Here is a 22,534-nt window from a genome sequence, read left to right as displayed (position 1 = left end):
TTAGAACGGTGTGTATCTTCTTCAGCACTGCTTAGCCAGCCAGTGCATTACATTCAGTGTATGATGGCCACAGAGGAGATGATGCCAAGGTAAAGGACAGAGGAACCAGCAGTGTCGCTGTCATAGGCAGCTAGAAACTGATGGAGAAAGGGGTCAGCAGGGACAGCTAGGGGAAGTCAAGTCAGCCCTTGCCCAGCCCCCTTCAAAACCTACAGTGCCTTTGCTTCAGAACAGATTTCATTCTAGGATTAGTAAGTGTCATGGTACCATCTTCCATCAGAGTGACAGGTAAACATTGCCAGCAAACGTTAAGGAGAAAACAATAATTCATGGGTGAATGACAGGTTGTCATGCTTCTCTCTAGTTTCTGAAATGATTATTTGAACTTTTTGTGTGTGAGAGACTGAATTATTATAATTCTGTATCAGCTGACTTCTGTACTAAAACTCTACAAATTACAGATGGTATAAAATAATATTATAATTGTTGCTAAGACTTCAGAGAAGATAGTTACTCATTTTTTAGAGGAAAAAAATCTTGAAAGTGTTAGATGAATTCCTCCTGCTCTCCTTGATATGGAATCTAAGTACCTTACAGTCAAAAAAATGTGACAGTTAAAACATACAGTTATAACAAACATGGCTTGCTACTTAACAGCTACCACCAGGACTGCCTCTTAATAATAAAACATGATCTAATAATGCTAGATCTTAAAACATTTCATTGTCCTCATGAGAAACTTATATACAGGTCAGGAAGCCACAGTAGCAACAGAACATGGCAAAACAGACTGGGTCCAGGTTGGCAAAGGAGTGAGACAAGGCTGTATACTCTCTGCTTATTCATTCAACCTATATGCTGAATATAGATGAAGGGAACCTGGATTGGAAGAAGATGAGCACGGTTTTAAGGCTGGAGGAAGAAACATCATTAACCTGTGCTATGCTGATGACGCTACTCTTAGCCAAAAATGCAAAGAATCTGCAAGCTCTAGTAATAAAAATCAAGGAGCACAGAGAAAAAAATGGGACTAAAATTAAATATAAAGAAGACCAAAGTAATGACAACAGGTACAACAACCAGCCTTAGAACTGACAGTGTTGATATCAAAGTGATAGATAGCTTCTGCCTTTTAGGATTAACCATCAACAGTAAAGGAAGAAGCAGTCCAAAAATATGCCATAGATTAGCACTCAGTACAGTAGCCATGAAGGTCTTGGAAAAGATATTCAAATGCTGTGATGTCTCTATACCTATAAAAATCAGAATTGTGCAAGCCATGGATTCCCTGTGACACTCCACAGAAGTGAAAGTTGGATTTTGAAGAAGCAGGATAGAATTGATAGTTTTCACCTTTGGTGTTGGAGAAGTCTCCTGAGAATTCTGTGGACAGCCAAGAAAACAAACCAATGGATCATTGAACAAATCAACCCAGAGTTCTTACCTGAGGCAGAAATGACCAGGCTCAAATTATCCTACACATTATGTGAAGACCTAGCTGTCTGGAGAAGGCTCCAATGCTGGGAAAGGTGGAAGGAAAGAGAAGAAGAGGACAACCAGCAGCAAGATAGATGGACTCAGTTATAGTGGTGATGCATGCACTGTTGAAAGACCTGAAAGAACAGGTTGGGGATAGATTGTCATGGAGAAAATCTATCTAAGTGGTCACTAGGAGTTGAAAATGACTTGATAGCACATAATCAATCAATCAATCAATCAATCAATCAATCAATCATGCTAGATCATATACTTTTTATATAGTCCATTCAATTACACTATTATATGTATAGAACATTGGTCCTGTGTTTAATGTTTTAATAAGTTCTAAGTAAACAAGAATCCGTTAAAATTATCGGAGATGAGGAACACCTCACATGAAAGGAAAGGCAAACAAGCATTAGGTCTAACAAAAATTAGGACCTTTTAGTAAGCTAAAAAACACAGTGGAAAATGCTGAACACAGCACAAAGATGCTGCACTGATTCACAGGAATAATGGGACTCTGTATCTGGAACTATGGAAAAAATACAGGTAGTCCCCAGTTTAAGAACAAGTTCTTTCCCAAGATTTGTTCTTAAATCAAATTTGCATGTAAGCTGGAACAATATTATTGTATAATACTGTATAAGTAGTATTGTGTAATGAACTTGAACCATTGTATATTTAACTCAAGTCATTGTGCATTTAACTCAAATCATTGTGCATTTAACTCAAATTTTGCTACAATAGGCTCTGTTCTTAACTATGGGTTGGGTGTAACCTGGGCGTTCTTAACCCAGGGTCTACCTGTATACGGATATTTCAGAGAATATTGGCAGAATCGTTGCCCGTGTTGCTTGACAAATTCATTTCTAGTTGTGTCTGGATATTTGGGTTAAAGAAGAATTTCAATTTCAGGTCTCATCAACATCACCAAGTTTCACAGGTTCATACATCGAAGTGGTCTCCCACCTTCTGCAATGCAAGGGGGCCAAGCAAGAGTCCTTTTTCCCGTTGAATAAACAAGCCAGTCGATGCAGCAGCTCTCCTGTTCTTAGCTGCTTCATTATGTCGTTCCCAGGGGCATTCTGTCCCAGGAACAAGGCCAGAGAGCAAACATGCAGTCATCACTTCCACCAATGGCTTCTTTGTTGTTTCTTTAAACAAAGAAAATCAAATCCTTGAAGACTTTGTGCTTAAAATGTGCCCACTCCCAAACATACACAGTCTTCAGAGGATGTCTCTCACAACAAGAGCAGTCCTGGAAAAAGAGCTGAATATTTCGGCCTAGCAATAACCAAAGCATTACATTTTCAGGTGCTGGAAAAGAAAGGATGTGTCCCAATGTGGTCATGTGCACAATCCCTGCTAAACATCCAAAGTGGAAATAGAGATTCATTTGGTAAAATATCAGACATTTCTATACCCCATTATGCTGTTCGTACTTAGCAGTTTTCTGAGTTCTTTGTGCTTCAGATAGCCCCTTGGGGAGCTCTCTCTTCCTCTCTCTCTCTCCTGTGGCTGCACCTTTCCTCCTTGCATGAAGCAGTGGGGGAAAAAATATATATCATAAAATCTGACCTCTGAGACCATAGTGTGACTTGTGTTTCGATCCTATTTATTTCCTGAAAGAGAAGTAGTAAAGCAGCCACCCAGAGAAACGTCAACAGAAGGGTAGCCTTCTGTATAATGGCCCCTGGTGAATATGTCGTCTTTCCTTATTGTCTGTCACCGTGTCAGGCATATTGTATGAATCCTAGATTGTCATCAAGAGACCGAGAGCTGAGGCAAAAGACAAGGTGCTTCATTCATGTCTCTCTAGAATTTAAACAGACTCTCATGTGAATCTTCAAAACTCCTAAAGGCATAAAATCTTCTGCTGTACCTGAGGGTAAGGAAGGGGTCTTAATGGAAATTGTGTGATACCACAACCCAGGCATCAACATCACCCTGCCTAAAAGATGTGCTAATTCTGCCAGTATCAGGCAGACGATACGTGTGTGTGCGTGTGTGGCATATACATACATGAATGGGACGATATGAAATTATTGGACCCATTCAACTCACAGAAAGAAGCTAAAGAGATTCTTGTCTCAACAAGGTTTTTTTTTTTAAAGTAGAACTTGTCTATTTTTTCTTTTAAACTGACAAAAATGCCCACATGCCTGTTATGAGTTTCCTGTGATGGGCACGTGTCACAATGAAAGGAAATTGTGTGCTGCGGTTGTATAAAAAAAATCAGCCTGAGACAGCTCACTGTTTGGAAACCTGACCTGAATAACAATAATATTTCATATCATTAACTGCCATTTATAGCAACATTCATGTAAGAAATAATTCATTTCCAGGGTCTCTGATGTAGATCACTGGCTGAGATATTGGTCTATTAAGTTGGTGGAAGTTATGTTGATTTACACTATTTGGAAACCACTTAAATATAAGTGTGTAGAAGGCAGAGATAACATTAGCAAAGGAATGCAACAACCTTTAGCAGATGAAAGAGACACCAGACCACAACTCAGCTCTGGGAAAGGTGGGAGTGTAAACACGAGACTCCAAATAACCCTGATTCTGTACAGTATAAGAGGGGGCAAAGGGAAGCTCCAGGAGGCTTTTAAGATTCTCTTGTGGTACCTACAACAATAAAGTAGAGTTCAATAGTCTGCATAGTGCCTGTTTCCTGATCTGGCCTACCTCAAAGGGCTGACAAAGTGTGCATATTCAGCCACACCAAGAAAAGGCAGAGTTTCCTAGGTGGGGAGAAGCTGTAGCTATTTAACAAGAACAGTGCAAGTACCCCACAGAGTATGACAGCAATTTGATTAATTGAAACTACAGGGAAGTGTAACTAGGGCATTGCACTTGATAATTACCTATACTGGAAATTAGCCAAGAAACAGTGGCTACTATTTATTCTCTAGGAGGCCCTTATGCCACAGTGCAAACATGATCTCTATCTTCTTTTAATGAAGACTCAGAAAAGTGGATTATGTCTTCATTATCTAACTGAATTAGTCTCCTATTTCTTGAAGGTTAATCTCTGACTACAGATCAATAGTTCTAGCCAAAGTACCCTGTAACTGAACCCTGGCCTTCATGACATTCAATCGTTTATCTCAGGACTAAAATGCATACCTGAATAGACATGTGACTCCTCATCTAAGCTAAACTCATTCTACATGGAGCAAATCCAGGGCATATCCAGACTTACTGTTTAAGCTGCTCCTCTCCTGTGCTCATACCAGCTTGACTCTAAACTGGTTTAAGAAAATCCTATCTGGACTGAGGCATTTTGGCAATAGTTTGCAAGGTATTCAGTCTGGACTGAGGGCTATTATTTCCTCCTGTTGGTGGAAGGTTGTTTTTGGAGCAAGTGGAGATCAACAGAGGGCAATGTTGTCCATTTCGGCCCTCCAGTAATGGTTGCCAGCCAGTTCTGATGATGAGGTAAGAAATAAATCCTGATCTGCTCCCAGTCAATTGTACCAAACCTTACCCGTCTTATTGCAGTTACAGTTTTCATTGACTACTCTAAAAACAACATTTGCAGACATTTGTACAATCTGAGATGCAGAACACTGAAATAATTGGAATTCAAATGCATGGTGGCATATTTTTGTGTGTGCATGTGTTTTGCATGTGTGTGTATGTTGTATTAACCCATTATGGAAATCTGCTGGAACTGGAACATTCATTCTAAGCATTTTGGCAGGCAATGCCAACATTAGAATGTTAGGAATGAGCAGGAATCAAAATAAGATAACAGTTATCAGTGTGGTACTAATCAGTGATGCTCCCTAACAAAATCATGGAGGTCTCGTCTCGTCTCAGAAATGCAGGAGCTAGAAAGGAGATAATTATTAATCTAAATTAAAAAAATTAAAACACTTTAATAAAAATATAGATTTATATAATTCTTGCCCAAAGCCAGGCCACGTTAATGGCAAAGGTATTTCCGACCAGCAAGTCATTCTGTGTGCATGTTGGTCCCAAAGGGCACTGTAAAAGATGGACAGTCGTTTGAATAGCTCCACATTCACAGTAAATATCCTCGTCCTCAGGAAGAAACCCCCATGTTTCAAGGAACCTCCAAGTGGTAACAGCGAATTTAATTTTTTTGCTGGCTAATCCTTCCAACCCAGAATGCAGGAAATATCATGGAGGTATGTCGTGGGGCCTTCAGTGTATTTTTCAGTTCCTGGAGGACTGAGATAAGTCCTAATTAGTTTGTCCCAATATCAGTGTAATTTCAGCGTGAACATTGCAGTTTATCCTCAAAGTGGACAGAACATATATGACAAGCACACTAGGGTTCTTCATGGAAAGTACAAAAAGAATATTTGGGGGGGAAAAGTTGAAAACCTCACTTTACAGCAAGGGCCCCTGTGGAAAAGCACTTCTAGAAGAAGACAGATGCCTTGCTGAAACTCCTCAAAGCTTGTTGAAACTCCTCCATAAACCAGCCTACCTGGCGTCATCCAGATGTTTTGACACTGCCATTCTCAGAATTCTCAGCTAGCTGCCTGGAGTACTTTGAACACTGCAGTCCCAACTGATGTAGAACAGTGTTTTTCAAACTTGACAACTCTAAGATGTGTGGACTTCAACTCCCAGAATTCCCTAGCCAGCATGCTGACTGGGGAATTCTGGGAGTTGGAGTCCACACATCTTAAAATTGCCAAGTTTGAAAAACACTGATGTAGAAGGTCAGTGTGAATACCCTTTAGAATTTCTTTCCACTTCCTTTTCTCTACTGGCAAAGTAAAGGCAGTGAGCGGCTGCAAAGCATATTTTCTTCACCTTCCCAGTAATACTGAACATGAAAACAGCCCACTATTGTAACTGGAAGTTGCAGAGTGACAGTTGTAGCAAAGAATAAGCTAAGCCATGCCTTAACATTCAAGCAGCTAATTGACTCTGCCACTGTATTTTAGTTTGTATCTGGACTGAAGAATGAGAAGTGTTACGTGGCTGAACAGTCCAGCTGTAAAGTATTTGAACTACTTACCAAGAATGGTATTCACTGTGTAAATTATTTTTTCCCTTTCCTATATCTAGATAAGAAACCATTTGCAAAGCACAAGTAGTTATAGGTCACAAGTGGTTGCTGAGAGACAGAGATGAAAATAATTCCACTTACATAATGTTCTTAATCTATTGGCTATTGTGGTTTCCTATTGGCTAAGCTAATTGCTTAGGACTGCTTCTCTGGATTCAGTGATGTAAGACATGTTTTTGTAGGAAAGAAATCCTGTCAGTCAAGATTATCCCATGAATGATGGAGAGCTTTCAGAGTAGGACTCCAGGCCATGATGGGTGTTCCCAGATTGGGAATATGTATGTGGTCCCTCCTCTGTTCTGAAATCCTTCCAGTGCTGAGAGCGTATTGAGAAATACTTTGGGGCATGTTTATTGACAATAAAGAAACAGTCGCTCCTTCTAATCTGATTGTAAATTTATTGCACAACTGAATTGGAGCCAGCATTTCTTCATACTATATAGCACTGGATAATCTTATTTGTTACTTTCTACATTGGCAGGAGGAAGGGAGAAAAAAGAAGAAAAGGAAAATCCTACCACTAGTCTTGCATTGTTACACAGGAAGATTTGTGTTCTTTGTATTTTCTAGAAATCATCTGGAATAATAAATGATACACAAGTAAACCTTCAGAACATGTTCAGAATTACCATACAGTTCTGTCCTCATCCAAGTACTCTTGCTCCCAGGACAACACAGCTGAAACAACAACCCTAAATTTATAAGCTGTTAATTCATACAGCATATTAAGATGCAGTCCTGGGCATCCTTACAGAGAATTCCATGACAGCTATGTAGGGTAATAGCCCACAGACTGACCAGCCAATGAGGAAGACCTCAGATGAACTTGGATGATACGCCATGTGGCGTAAGCAAATGGAGGATATTAGGGAAGTAGACTATCTTGCTAGTGACCTCTTCCTTATTTGCAGGATGGGTATAATACTCCTGATCCTAATTCACATGGTTGGGGGATGGAGTGTTGAGTTGGACTCTGTGTGAGAGGCAGAGATTTCCAGACTAAGAAGGCCACAAGGAGCACAGCAATAACATCATGACGTCATGTCATCAAGAGGGATGGTGTCCAAACACTTTGGCTCACATATCTGTGTTGGGAGGGAGACAGTGGTAGGAGATTTAGAGCAAAATAAAATATGTTAACCTATTATTTTTTAAAGAAAAGAGAAAAGTCTCAGGGGTTCTGGGCACCCTTAAAACTGGCCCAGGACATTGTAGCAGTATATAGGCAGGAGGTGGGTTACTCACCCTTGGAATATTTAAATGAGAAAGTCTGAAATTCAGAAAGGTACTCTTAATAAATATCCATTATTATTAAATACCATCCAATGACATCCTTGCAACGCACACATTAAAATGCTGTGTTTCCTTCATTTCGTAAGTCCATATGTTCCTTTTTCCTGATCAGTCTCTGTACCTTTCCCATGCCTGTCAAGCTGCCATTTCCCCCACAGGGATAATGCACAGACACCATACGGTTGCTTGGTTGATTATAATACATGCCAAATTTGCCAGAGACCCAATTTTAATCAGGAAGAATGGAATGGGATGCAAAAAATCCAGCTGATGCCTTTTTCTGAAGCAAATCGACTTTTTCTTCTCTTTTTAAGTGGGAGATCCTGATCACATACGTATAACTTGCAGAAATTTTTGGAATGCAGTTTTAATCATGTATTTATTATTGCACTGCGACATAGTGCTTGCCCTACTGAAAACCTTGAGCTTCCTCATCTGAAATATAGATGTAAATGCAAATTCTAGTTATTTGACTCATCTGATTCTTGTTGCTAGCAAGACACCCATCAAATAATGCATTTGTTTGGAACTAATCACAGGTGATTTTATCAGGTGACCAGCTAGTTCCAACCTTCCTTGCCAACTGGCATTGCTATCTCACTTTTCTTTCTCTTAGTTCTTTCTCTGCCCCCCATCCTTGTTTCCGGGCCATTTATGTTGGCTGTTGCTTTCCTCGATAACATTCCTTCTCAGTCTTCTTTTTTCCAGGTATGCCATCCATAACAGCCTTTGCCTCTCTCTTTATGGATACAGGGCCAGTTGGATACACAGCCAATTTAGCCATAAAGAGAAAGTAGGCAGTTGCCCAGGAAGCCAAAAATCCAAAATGTTTTGGGCAAAGAACAACTGCCCACACTTTGAGGAGCAAGGATACAGGGGCAAATTAAGTCTGAAGAGTCTTCTGATCCCCATTAGCTGCTTAGATCTGAAATGAAGGTGGAGCCTCAAATAATAGCTGCTGTTTTATGGAAGCACTGATGCCTCCTTAAAGCAGTGTTATTCTTCCCGTGTGTTTGTTGGGAAAAAGAGATCTTGGAGACTTTGTCCAAAATGAAAGTTGGAAGGTTCTGCAAACATGGTTAGTAGCAGCCTATCTCTAGATGTATCTGTATGTATTTTTTTCTTTCAATTTATACCTGCCTTTCCAATCATGGACTGTTGGTGGTAGCTATAACATTAAAAGGAATGGAAATACAAAAAAGATTTTACAAATCGAATTACTGACAAGATACCCCTTTATATACTTTTTTCATGAAACAGAAAAAAATGCACATATGACTTCTGGTTTTGATGATTAGAAAAAAAAAATGGATAATAGAAAAAAGTGAGCTTTTTTTGTAATCATAGAGTAAGAGATAATTATGTAATTATACTTATATTTGCTGCAGAGAAAATCAGAAGCTTCTTTCTATTTCTTTTTATTCTTTCTCACTACACTTTTGCTTTTATTTTTTAATTCCTGTCTTTTTTTCTTTGTTCTCTCTATTTTGTATTAGTTGGTGTTAGTTTCTATGTTCTCTTTAAAACTTTTAATAACATTTAATTAAAAAAAAGATACTGACAAGATACATTTGAATGAGGTGGTATACAAATTTATTCCATAAATAAATAAAATTAAAATATTTGGATATGAAAGTGATTGACATTTAAATATCTGGCTGCAGTAATGTATTTTAACTGCTCTCCTAAAAGCAAAGGGGTGGGGGGGAGAACCCAGTGCAGTTCTGGAGGACTGTTACTCAGTCTCTCCTGCTGATCTTAATGTTCAGTAAATTCATACTGAAATTCAGACTAGAAGAGGCAGTTCCTCAGCCAGGAATAAGCCATTCAAAACTTTAGAGATTATCTCCAATACCTTAAATTGTGCCCAGAAAGAAATTCTACAGATACAGATGTAGATCAACAGGCCCATCAGATGATCCTGATATTATGCACCAGTTAGCATCCTCACTTCTGCATTTTGCACTGATTGAAGCTTCTTGTTTTGTAACAAGGACCCACATGGGATGCACTGTGATAGTTAGATTGTAAAGATTGTAATGTAATTGAAGTATGGATGCAATTTGCTGAATCTCACCATGAATTCCTAGTGACAAGGCTAATGGGCCAAAGGCTTTAATAACTAAGGGGGGGGGGGGACAGAAAGGGGAAAAAAAGTCCTTCAAAAATAATACATGAGCCTGTGCTTAAAATAAACCAATGGAGTATCAAGATTATGCAAGAAGAGAAAATATACTGAAACATGCATGTGCCAAGCTCAACTCTTCAGTTCCAGCATGTCCTCCTGCTGTGCTTGATGAAACAGCCAAAACCATGAATTCTGTGAACTGGAGTTCAGCACAAGCTGACACCATGCTTGGAGGAAGATACCAGCCTGGGAAGGCTGCTCTATTGCCTTCCACTCCCAATTAGCTTTTAGCTCTCTTCTATATGCTGTACTAATAAGTAAAAGCAGATCAACCATCTGTGCAATGGAAGCCACAGGAGAAGAAAAAATAGAAGGGTGTTTTTAAAATCTGTAGTCAGCTAGGCTATGCACTATTTCTGTAAACTGATAGCATGGAAAACAAGGTGGTAAATAAAGGATAAAAGGAATAAGAGAGGAACTTCAAATAATGGTAGAGTAACCTTTACAAATGAGCACTTGTATTGTTATGAACTTATCTGGATTGAAAAAACACCAATAACCCCTTACACTGAATGCCAAGCCAACCTCCAGATAACCCACATGAGACCGATTCAGTCAGCACTAGTGCAGATTTATAATGCTGCTGTAGAAGAGCTAAGGAATCATCTTCTAATTTGCTACATAGCACATAGTTTGGGAGATACTAGGAATGAAAGGCTATCCGTAATCACTACTCATTGCTGTCATACTCACTCTCATATTACCAGCTGATTTGTTTTAGTGGTTGAGGGGAGGCTCTATAGTCCTTCAGGCTGACCATGAAACTACACTGCTGGTTTCACGATATAAGGTCATAGATTGGCAGAATACTCTTAAGAACCACTCTTTATTACAAACTACTGGGGCAAGCCTATAAGCCCAACCTGTAACTTGTCTATATTTAACATTATATTCTACATCCCTGTGTGAGTTAGAGAACAATGTTAAGGACTTGTTAAAGTGCTCCAAAGATTAAAAGGCTGTTTTAAAAAAATCCTTCTGTGGTCTGCAATGGAAGGAAATAAATTTAGACCATCCTTTAGGCTTGCCATTTTATTTGTTTTTTGAGTCTTGTCAAAGAGATGAGGTTGCTTTGAGAAAATCCTTAGTTTTGCATCCCCACCCCCAATATCCTCTTTGTGGGCTTTCCAAGGTCAGGATTTCCAGATCTCAATAAGAAGTAGCCCCCGAAATAGGAACAGAGGAACTATGTCAGATTCCTCTTCTCCAGTTTCAGAAGTCCTGCTGCTTTTGGAGGTAGGAATCCAGCCTATCCCGTGGCCCTGGAATGCTCTTATGAGATCCATAGGATTAGATTTATACTGGAAGGCACTGGCCACTCTGTCAGGCCAATGTACTTTACATGGTCTTGTTGTGTAGATAGAAAAGGAACCCTTATGTAATCTGCCTTGAGCACCCTAAAAAGGCAGGACATAAATCAAATGATGATGATGATGACGATGATGGCAGCCTGGTTTCATTTCAGTCAGCACTCTGTGGAGAATTCATTAATAAATAGTGGAAGGAATATCTCTGTCTTCTTAAAATCTCTTAAAGTGTCTCTGATGAATTGCAGCTCACGAAAGCTTATGCCTTATAGAAGTCATTTGTCTTAAAAGATGCTACCGAACTCTGTTCTGATTTCTGTTCTCTTAACTTTCTTTTCAAGAATCCTAGTAACTGTGTTGGACAAGAGTATTGAGCTTTCTCAATTAGAGATTTCTTAACAATCCTAACATCTCTGTTAGGAAATGAAACATTGTGTGATGTGGAAGCAGGTGTTAGGTCATTAGTAGGCAACCTGATGCCCTCCAAATGTCTCAACTCCCATCACCTCCAGCTGCCACGGCCAATAACAAGAGATTGTGAGAGTTAAAGTCCAAAACATCCGGTGACTCCTACAGTGCCTATCCCTGAGTGAGCTGAATATTTATAGGTAACAAAATAATTTTTTGAGAATTCAGAGTTTTTGAGAATTGTTATATGTGTTTCATAGGCACTCAGCTCCTTCAGCTGATAGAATGGCTTCCTATGAAGAGACACTTGTCCTCTCCCCTGTCCACTAATGTGATTACAAATCTGCTCTGAAGAGTTGGGAACTTTCCACAGCAGATCTGAGAAGCAGAGAAGAGAGGAAGGAAGTTACAATGTGTGACTAGAACTGTCCTTACACAAGGTATGATTTCACTTATTGCTTGTTTGTGATGAAAACAAGTATCTCATGCAAAGTCTAAGTAGCAGACTCGCCACAGTGATGAGATGGTAGAAGTGTTTTCACATCTACAGATGTACAGTTTTCTGGAAATATGACCTAATAGGGGATAGGGAACTTTTTTCCCCCCATTTTTCTCTCATTGATGGGCATAGAGAAATAACATCCAAAGTATCATGATAATTTTATGGTGTGTCAGAAGAACAAGGAGCTTTGGATCCCGACCTAAACCCTAACCGCCAGCATGTCCCATTTTTTCCCTTCTTCAGGAGAATATTACCAGCAGATCATTTACCAAGGGGCCTCTGATGGACAGATGTCAGCCTATAGTGGATTTCACAAGCAATACCATGCTCTCAACTTTTTCTCCATCATCTTCCTAGCAAAGTTAGGATTGTTCCTAGAGCTTGGAGAAATGGAAGCAACATGCTTATTAAATATATACCCTCAAGCCTAAATAAAGTAGCACTACATAAAGACTGAACAACGGATTTAAATCAGATGAAATGGTTATGCTAAACTGAGATTAGGATTTTTAAAAAAATCACAGGGAGCATCAGGATACCAACAGAAAATGAGAATTAATTATTCTGGTTCTTTCCTTGCCATGTGGTAATGCATCAAATGGCCACCAAAGTCACAGGGGCTTTCTCCTGGATAACTGAAAGCTATTCTGCTCCTTTTCACACTGGTGGCCAGGGCCTGGTTACTCTCAAGGACCTGATAATGCACCAGGTGAAATCATGCCCTAATTTATTTTGCTGACTTTTAGTGTCAACAAGTCAGCAAAATTTATTCACACTAACACTCAAGCCCTATTTGGGGAGTTCTTCATAAACATCCCAAGGGGCAGGTTCAGATCAAAATTCAGCTTTCGTGTCCTTGCCTTCAATTTTGAAAACCTGCCAAAAAGAAAATGAACCCCTAATGAATACATAAGCCATATACAGGGAAATTTGCTTCATTGTTTCTGTAATAATTAGATTTAGATTCATTACCTGAATCAGAACGTCTCAACAAATTATATTCTCAGGAGATGTGGAGTTCCCCTGAAGCTTCTGAGGGAGCCCCAAGATTTCCAGGAGTGCAGAAGCTATTTCAGAAAGAAAGCCATGCAGATGAAATTCCTCTAAATGGTTCCTTGAAGACTAAGCGTGCTCATGAGGACATAATGAGTTGGGAAAAAAGAAACGGACTGTGCTGTAATGTGGGTATATGGCACTGGTGGTTAAAGGTCTATAGCAGCCCAGAAGCTTCAGACATGTTCTGGTGGATCATCACTGAAATAAAATACTAACCCAGCTTCTCAAAAATATACTTATAAACATGTATACATTTATAAGAATTGTAAGAAGGTTATACAATTACAATAATGTATTTTAATATATAATGAACTTTTGCTTTTACAGGGAACCAGAATAAGCAAGATCTTGGAATCATAGAAATAAATTTAATAATTCAAGATGTCTCTCTTGACTCAGCCCCAGATTCAGGGAACAAATCCCAGGCTGTTTTCTAGTTATAAATTGGAATACTAAGACTATACATCGTAGGATTTTTGTGAAACTGAAATCAGGATTGTAATTCATTCTTCATGATTATTAATACTACAACTGAACATGCAGCATAGGTTTAAGAGGCATAGATGCTCTTTAAAAAAGTAATCAACAATTACTTTAATAATATAGGCCACCATAATGCTTTTCTTGATGTGTGGTATACAAAGAAAATGCAATCAGCATTAAATACATTTGTCTGCTTTATTCCTTTATCCTTTCTAAATGGTCCAAAGTGATGGACCTTTTTACAGAAGCTTTCCCATGCTTTCAACCTGCAAAGCATGGCCACTTTAGATTGTAGGGAGATGCTCCATGAAAGGTTCTAAAGATACGCAAAGTGAAAGCCAAAATAAAAAATAAAAAAAAAAAACCAACAACAACCTGCAATAAAAGAAAAATGTTTCTCTTAGGTGCAGGCTTTACGAAACAATTAAGCAATAACGAATGCATTAAGTAAATGACTGAGAGAGAGAGAGAGAGAGGGAGGGAGGGAGAGGCTGTGTTGCAGCACTATCAGAAAGAAGCAAAAGAACATCAACATCACTTTCAGAGTGTTGTCATTAGGCAACTTCCAGGGGCCTGAAGGTCGCATTCGACAAAGGGTGGGGTCAGTGCCCCTTGTGGGAGGGCTGGGAGCTTTGAACAGTGAACCTAGTGCCATACGCACTTCCAAGTCTTAGGAGGTGGAGAGCTGCGTTAGTTTAGGCCAGCAAAAAAACAGAAGTCTGGTAGGACCTTTTCCAACTAGCGCAGGTTATTAAAAGGCCGAAATGCACAAAAGCTTACACCTTTTAATAGGTGTAAAAGGTGCTACCAAACTCCTTTTGGCTTTTTGTAAGTCATAATTTTGCCCATTAAACTTCCCCAGGCCTCCGAATTAAGAAATGGGATGCTGGTAGGCTCCGTTTGGCACCCTTTTTGCATCCCTCTATTACAGGGGAAAATACAAAAGAAAAAGGCAAGTATAGCATCCAAAAAGCACTCCAATTCATACTCATGTTGAGACTTAACACAAGGCAGATTTTGGGGACTGGGTCAATCGCCTGCTGGTACTCATTGTGTTCCATCCCATTTTAATTATACAAGACCAAAAGCCAGGGCTCCACTTTGTACAAGAGCACTAATGACATGTTGACTCACAAATAGCACATACAGTACTCCAAGGCCTGATGGGAGAAGCAGGCTATGAGCTATTTTTTTCACATACAGTGATTCATTTCCTATAAAAGAAAAAAAAAAAGACAGTTCCATCTGTTCTCAGCTCATAATTATTGAAAGAAGCATGATGCTGGTGATGATTTTGCATACGGAGGTGGCAAACCTCAGATATTACCTTTCCTTTGAAGCATCGATTTTGCTTTCGTAATGAAGCTCTTGATAGTGCCAGACTCACCTCTCTTAATTGACAGAAATGGGAGCCTGGGCCCTCCAGATATTGAATCCAAATACCCATCAGCTAAGCCAGTGTTTCTCAAACTTAGCAACTTTAAGATGTGTGGACTTAATTTGCAGGATTCTGGGAGTTGAAGTCCACACATCTTAAAGTTGCTAAGCTTGAGAAACACTAAGCTAACCCACTGCACAGAAAAATCGTAGTACAGCAACATCTGGAGAGCCACTGGTTCCCTACTTCTGGTTCATAGTAGTGACTCATTTACTGAACAGGCAACAAGATTTTGTGGCCTGCTGGGACAGAAGGTAGAGCTGACTGACCTAAGTATGGCAAAGAATCAGGGCTACATTCCTGCCTGCTTTTCCAATACTACTGTGTTTATTGCTCCCAGCTTAGCAGACTGGTTGGTAACTCACACCTAGAAAATGCGGGGCACCCTCTCATAGTATTATCAGCTGCCCTCTTTCCTGAAAGATGAGAGGTTTCAACAGCACAGTATACCAGTATTTGTCTTACCAGTGTAGGAAGAGATCCCAGAGACATAGCATAGCTCATGTCTTGAAATACTTGATTTATGAATGCAACTACGTCCAGTCATGTAGGCAGGTAGGGCAGTGGACTGCTGGGGAAATTTCCCATGAGTATAAGCCCTCTTCTTCTGCAATGCAGATGATGATGATGATGATGATGATGATGATGATGATGATGATATTGAGCTGCTTTTATGGATGTTTTTAGTTTTGTATATTATAAGCCACCTTGAGTCATGTGAGTAGGCAGCATACAAATGCTGATAGGTAGATAAATAGATAACATTTGCTGTCATTAGATGTGATGATGGCTAACAATTTAGACTGACTTAGAAAGGGTACTGGAAAAATCATGGAGGGCTAGGCTGTCAAAACTATTAGTCTGGATGGCATAATAATAATAATAATAATAATAATTAATATTATTAATATGGTCGGTCACACAGTCAGCCAGATGTTTAAACTGGATCTGGCATTTTTATCCACCTATTGAGTCCTTCCCAAGGATCTGGGATTGGTAGATATTGTTGTTTGATGGTGTATTATTATTATTATTATTATTCCATTGAAAGAATATCTGAAGGATAGTGAAGAAGATGCACTGAAGCTTGTACACCATGAAGGCTTACTGAATACCAAAGAGACCAAACTGGCCTATAAGAAAGACCAAATAAAAAATAGCAAAGAGACATGGCAAGGCAAAGTATTACACGGACAGTACACAAAAAAAAAACTAGCAGGCAAAGCAGATAACAATAACACCTGGCAATGGCTAAGAGCAGGAAAGTTGAAGAAAGAGACAGAGGGGCTAATTCTGGCTGCACAAGACCAAGCCTTAAGAACAAATGCATACAAAGCCAGAAGTGAGAAGACAGCAGCAGACAGCAAATGCCGCCTCTGCAAAGAAGCTGAAGAAAAAGTGGACCACCTAGTTAGCTGCTGCAAGAAGATCTCACAGCCAAAAAACAATGGCATGACAAAGTAGCAACATTGGAATATCTGCAAGAAATACCATTTGCCTGCAAGGAAGAACTGGTGGGACCACAAAACAGACAAAGTAATAGAAAATGAAGAAACTGAAGTGCTCTGGGACTTTAGAATTCAAACAGACAAGCACCTGCCACCCAACACCCCAGACTTAACAACTGTTGATAAGAAAGACAAAAAAGTCTGGGCAGTGGACATTGCAATACCTGGAGACAGCAGAATAGAACAGAAAGAACTGGAGAAAATCACAAAATATAAAGACCTGCAAATAGAAGTAGAATGACTGGCAAAAGAAAGCAAAGAGAGTCCCAATCGTGATAGGTGCCTTGGGTGCAATCCCAAAACGTCTGGAGCACCACTTGAAGACCATCAGTCAATTGCAAAAGGCAGCCTTACTTGGAACAGCTTACATCCTGCGACTATACCTTTAACAACATCAAACAACAACATCTGCCTATCCCAGGTCCCTGGGAAGGACTCAATAGGTGGATAAAAATGCCAGATCCAGTCTAAACTGGCTGACTGTGCAACCAATAATAATAATAATAAATTAAATTTGTATGCCACCTGACTCTCCACAGCTCTGGGTGGCTCATAACTTATGTTATGACAAGCAGCTGACTTGAATATACCAGCTGCTTGGGAGCAAAATGGGAAAGAGTTACCATTCCTTTGTTCTTGTTTGTGAACTTCCTGAATACATACGGTTGGCCTCTGAAGGGCACAGAATGCTGGATTAGATGAACCATAGGCCTGAGCTAGTAGAGCTCTTTATATTGTTGCTTGCATATTTACCTGGATGGATTTATGGCTACCATATTAGTAGTTGTATGCACAAAAATCTAGAGTATTGGTGTGGGTGGAGAGAACACACATAACAATTCTAGCACAGAAGAGGGAGAGGGAGGAAGAGAGATACCCACATCCCAAGATGCCTTTAGAGGTCAGAGCTTAAAACCATTTCAGACAATACTTCCTTTTTCACTATCAAACCAGCTTTTATTACTTCAGACAGATCTGTCCCCTCTTTTTCACTGGAGGGTGTCTTCATTCAGAAGGCTTTCTCCATTCAGAATATTCCTGAAGAATCTTGGTTCTTCCATAGGCATTGCCTCCCATGGAGCTCCAATAACATTCTTTCCATTAACTTAAATTGAGACGGCCAGCCTAGCGCTCTAGGGCCATGTACAGCTCCTGGCCTAATTCCAATGCCTTCTGCAAGCAAGCAATGTAAACAAGGGATATCTATTGTTCCTCTTTCGGAAGCTCTCTGTGCAGAGATTGAGGAAGAAGAAGAAGAAGAGTAATTAGGCAGAAAAGGAGGTAGCAAAAGTGACAGACTTGGGTCCCATTTGCATTTAATCCCCAGCATGCAGTTTCAGAGAGAGAGCTCCAGAATGCGTTCCTGCCCTCTTTGCCTTAAGATGCCAATGCTTTAAGAGAAGTATTCTGCTGGATTGGATCAAAACCTGCTTAGTCTAGGACTTTTTAACTACCTAAGTATATTTTTATACCACCATTTTTCCCAAGGGCTCATGGAAACAGATGCCTTTGGGAGGCTCACAAGTAGGACATGAATGAGATAGGACCCATTCATTTCCTTCTGCAACTATTATTCAGAGAAATGTGAATGTAAAGACTTCCTCAAGTCAAACTTAACTGCTGGGAACTCCAAGGTCATGTCCATGTCATTTTCTTGCAGCACTATGGAAGAATTTTGCCATAGCTGCTTTCTGGTCTTTTTGTTTGACTTCCTAGTCTAGCCTGCAGCCCTGGGACTTCCTGATGATCCCCCATTGAAGTAGTACCAGGTCTAACCCTATTTAGAATTCTGAGCTCAACCTTTCAGAGGAATATTTGCCATTAATGATGGTTCCATTGATACCCCTCACAGTAATTAGACAGTATTGTAATCTGATAACACTTTGGAAGACAGTGTACTGACTGAACTTGTAGCATGCTTGGCACCACTGATTAATTGCATTTTGTTTATTTTATTTGTTCAATTTGTATAGCCACCCACCTCACATACACAACTTATTGGCTGTAGGATGCTGCTGACAATACTTACATCCCATCCTTGCTCCAATAGCTCAGTTTACAGCCAAAGGCGGTTCCTCATCCCAGCCATGGAGGATGGTTTAGGCTTAGAAATGGTGACTGACTGAATACCACCTATCCCATTTTTCATGATGAACAGAGATTTGAACCTAGCTGTCCCCAAACCTTCTTTGACATGTTAAATAGCCTCTCAGTGACACACTGATTTAAACATGAGCCTTGGAGCACTAGTGATTTTTTCCCACATATTCTCCTGAAGTTATATAGGATTCTGGGCTGGGATAACTATCTCTGATTTCTCTTCTCTTAGTACACAGAGTGCACTGTCTGCCATTGACACACAGAAGCGGGGTTGCTTCAGGCTTCTTCTATGTGTACAGCAAGCTAGAGATAAACAAATTATATTGCGTTCAGGATATGGAATAAACATAAATTCAATCCACTGGCAAAATGCATTTTTGAAATCTCTGTTGAATTGTTGGATTTTTTTCACTTGAAAGACTGGGGTCTTCAACTGTTAGCTTAAAATAGAGATAAAAAATCCCATAATATCAATAAACAAAGTGCCCGGGATGGTGGCTAAGATTATTTTAGAACTACTGCAGTAAGTATTTTTGACAATCTATGTATTGAAAATCTTCCCCTATAAAATTACACAGAGACCCACATTCCATATATACGAGTAGGATCATTTTTTAAATTAAAAATAAATTTTACTACCCAATTGTGTTTATATCCGACCACAAAATACTGTGATAATGTTTTTGATCTCTAATACATAAAATTGCTGACTTACTATGAAAACCTTTAAAGAAATCACTTTATCAGTGATGCTTCTTTCTGGCATCCATCACCAGAGTTTCTTCCAAAGTGTCAGAGGAAATTTACTTTTTCAGTCAAACTTAAATTGTCTAGTGTGTTCATACCAAATTAATGGCAAGTTCAAATATGGCTTTCAATTCTTAGGAAGTTTGAATTCCCACCACCCGCAAATTGATTAGACTTACCATGGACCACAGCACACAACCCATTCTCTCACTTTCATCTCTGAGGATAAAAACAATTTGGTCTTTTGTATGGACTAGGAAATGACCAATTTAGATATGGGTAGATTTGCTGTTATCTCTGCGCCTGTCCCAAATTCTCCTTTGCACCAATTCCATTTCATTCCCCTTTCTCCTGATTTTCCTTATTCCTATCAACAGCCAGCTACCACTTTATGGTTCCTGAGCACGCTCAGTTCTCACACTGCTGATTTGGGTGGGCTACTCTATAAGGTTTTTGTCCTAAACCACTGTTGTACTTCTGTAAACTTTAGGATATCCCATGTCTGCTCCCTCCTCTTGTGCATAGATCATGCTGTTTTGTTACATTTGCAGAAGTATTTGGGGAAATAAATTAGAATATTGATGTATGATAATGATAATGATAAGTATATTACTGTATTTCTGTCTATCCATCCAGATATACATATGAACATTGTGTGTGTGTGTATATGCACTGCATGCACTCTCTTTGTTCTCTAATTTGTGCATCTGTACATAGCTATTCTCTTCACTCTTCTCTGTGAAATGGCCTTATTATTTTGTATACTAGACCCTGAAGCGGGAACATTCACAGAGCAAGGTTAGTGCTTCCCAATGATGGTGCAACTGAATGTGAGATGCCCTGTGTTTTGCCACATATGTGTCTTGTTTTTAGCATTTCTGTGTTCTCCTCTCCCCATTATTTTTCTGCTCAAGTACACTAGTTACTATAGAAACCAAGACGTCACTGAAAAAGACAGGATTTAGCAGCAACAATGAATATAAAGTGAATGCAATTTATATAATCTTTTGCTATAATTTTTGAGGGTAGTGATGGGATAATTATGCTTCATGGGAATGTAGGTATACCTGAAAGTCACTAACTCATCTAGAATTTCATATGTTTAATCAGCTGCCAGAAAAAGACCTTTTAAATCCAAAGCAGAAAGCGAAGGTGGTGGGGGGGGAGCATGCTGTGCATTTCAATTGTTACTCCATAATGTTTAATTGTTATTCCATAATGTTCTATATGGTGTATGTAACCCTTTTTTGTTTGCTTCCCACTGAAGGGGAAAGGAAATATAATTGAAGCGCCAGAGGTATTGCATCCTGTATTCGCACTCTTCCACACCAAATCCACTTATAGAAAACAAACCACCATCTCCTCTTGATAAACAGAGTGATAGTTTATAAGGAACATGATCAGAAATGCTCACCTTGAATGTTGGTGAACCAGTATTGGCAACCCTATTTCTGCACATTTGTGCCTGCGTGCCTATGCGTTAGGGCTCAGTGTTGTAGCCTCATTTAATGGGAGGGTAACTGATCACATACCCCACTCCTACAACCTGGTGGCAATGTAATAGCCTGTTTTGTAGTCTTGTGCTGCACATTCCATTCTCAGCACTCAGGTGCTGCGTGGCGTATTTTGGATGAGTTACAAAAATGTGCTTGTCAGTTACACATACTGTATAACCTCTATCAGCATAGGGTCTCTTACCATTTAAGCTAAGCAGGTTTCATCTTGTAAACTGACTGGTTGGAAAGTCACCTTGGAATTAGTCATACCCTGGAGTTCTCTGAAGCGGAATGGGGAATCGTTGTCCTCACCTGTTTCTTATAGCCCAAGCCCTTTTAAAATTGAGATATCTAACCCTAATGAAGTGATATAAGAAGAGAGTTTATGCCTATGTCAGTGGCCAATGCCTTTTGTAGAAACACAGGTTGTGCCAATTTATCATGCCCTGGCACTTCCACCATGCTACCACTTTTGAGGAGGCATTTGGCAGCTCAGTTAGTTAACTTCTAGCTCATTGTTTCAGAGAAAACCCTGCAAATATTGTGTGTGTGTGTATGTGTGCCTTTGAGTCAATGGTGACTGCTAATGATCACCTGGACTAGTCCCTGCAGTTTTTCTTGACGGCATTTTCAGAGGTGGTCTGCCATTGCCTGCTTCCTAGGGCTGAGAGAGAGTGACTGCTCCAGGGTCACCAAGCTGGCTTTGTGTCTAAGGTGGGACTAGAACTCATGGTCTCCTGGTAGCCCAATGCCATTTCCCCTTGTGGGCAGTTTTGTATTGGCAGAAACTCCTGCATCATCCTGCAGATCCACTCCTCCTTCCTGAAATCAAGGTATGGGGGTACCTATCTATTCTCTTCAACTTTTCCAGTCAACGTGAGAGGTGACTTTGCTGCTCCCCTATAGAGTGGCCATTTCCCTGTTACTGCAAGGATGAGTGCCCCTGTTTAGAATATCCACTGTTGAACTTCACCCATTGGCAAGCTGGAGAAAGTGCTGGTCAACTCATGAGGTTCCTCAGCAGTCAGTGGTGAAGACTATTACAGAATGAGTACAAGGGTGATTCTGAGAATGGAAGGAGGCTTTTTAACACAAGAGACTTTTGACAGAACAGTAAAGTCAATCAGAGAATGCAGCACATTCTGCAATCCAGTTGATTCTGTAAGTATCTGTACAAACACAAACCTAAGTGGTCCTCCTCCTCAGCAGGTGGTAGGAAGCTGTCACCTGTACCAAGAGATAATTATGAAAAAGATGTCTTAATATACCTAACTGCCAAGCTACCTTTTTTAGGTACGCAAAGCACCAACTTAAAACATGCTGTCATGTACTATTTGAAATAGATGTGCAAAATTTATGGATGCAACTCTGAATCTATTCTAAGAAATTAGCCAGTATGGGTGAAGATTTCACTGAAGTACAATGAACCTGGAAGATATCTACAGGACATCCAAGATGCTTCTAGATGGA

The 22,534-nt window shown here is 39.7% G+C and overlaps 1 long non-coding RNA gene across 1 annotated transcript in view; it reads left to right on the top strand.

The window, feature by feature from the left end:
- The first annotated feature begins 4,668 nt into the window (after window positions 1-4,668).
- LOC112540434 (uncharacterized) overlaps window positions 4,669-22,534 on the top strand; it is a 63,740-nt gene continuing 45,874 nt past the window's right edge. The window contains exons 1-2 of the long non-coding RNA XR_003084517.2: window positions 4,669-4,926; window positions 11,995-12,174. This is a non-coding gene — a long non-coding RNA (uncharacterized LOC112540434). The remainder of the gene's footprint in view (window positions 4,927-11,994; window positions 12,175-22,534) is intronic.

The sequence above is a fragment of the Python bivittatus genome, unplaced genomic scaffold (assembly GCF_059951505.1).
Source record: "Python bivittatus isolate LINGU-HERP-01145 unplaced genomic scaffold, Pbiv_v1 ctg000080_np1212, whole genome shotgun sequence".
Lineage (NCBI taxonomy): Eukaryota > Metazoa > Chordata > Lepidosauria > Squamata > Pythonidae > Python > Python bivittatus.
This window is presented reverse-complemented; position numbering and strand designations above follow the sequence as displayed.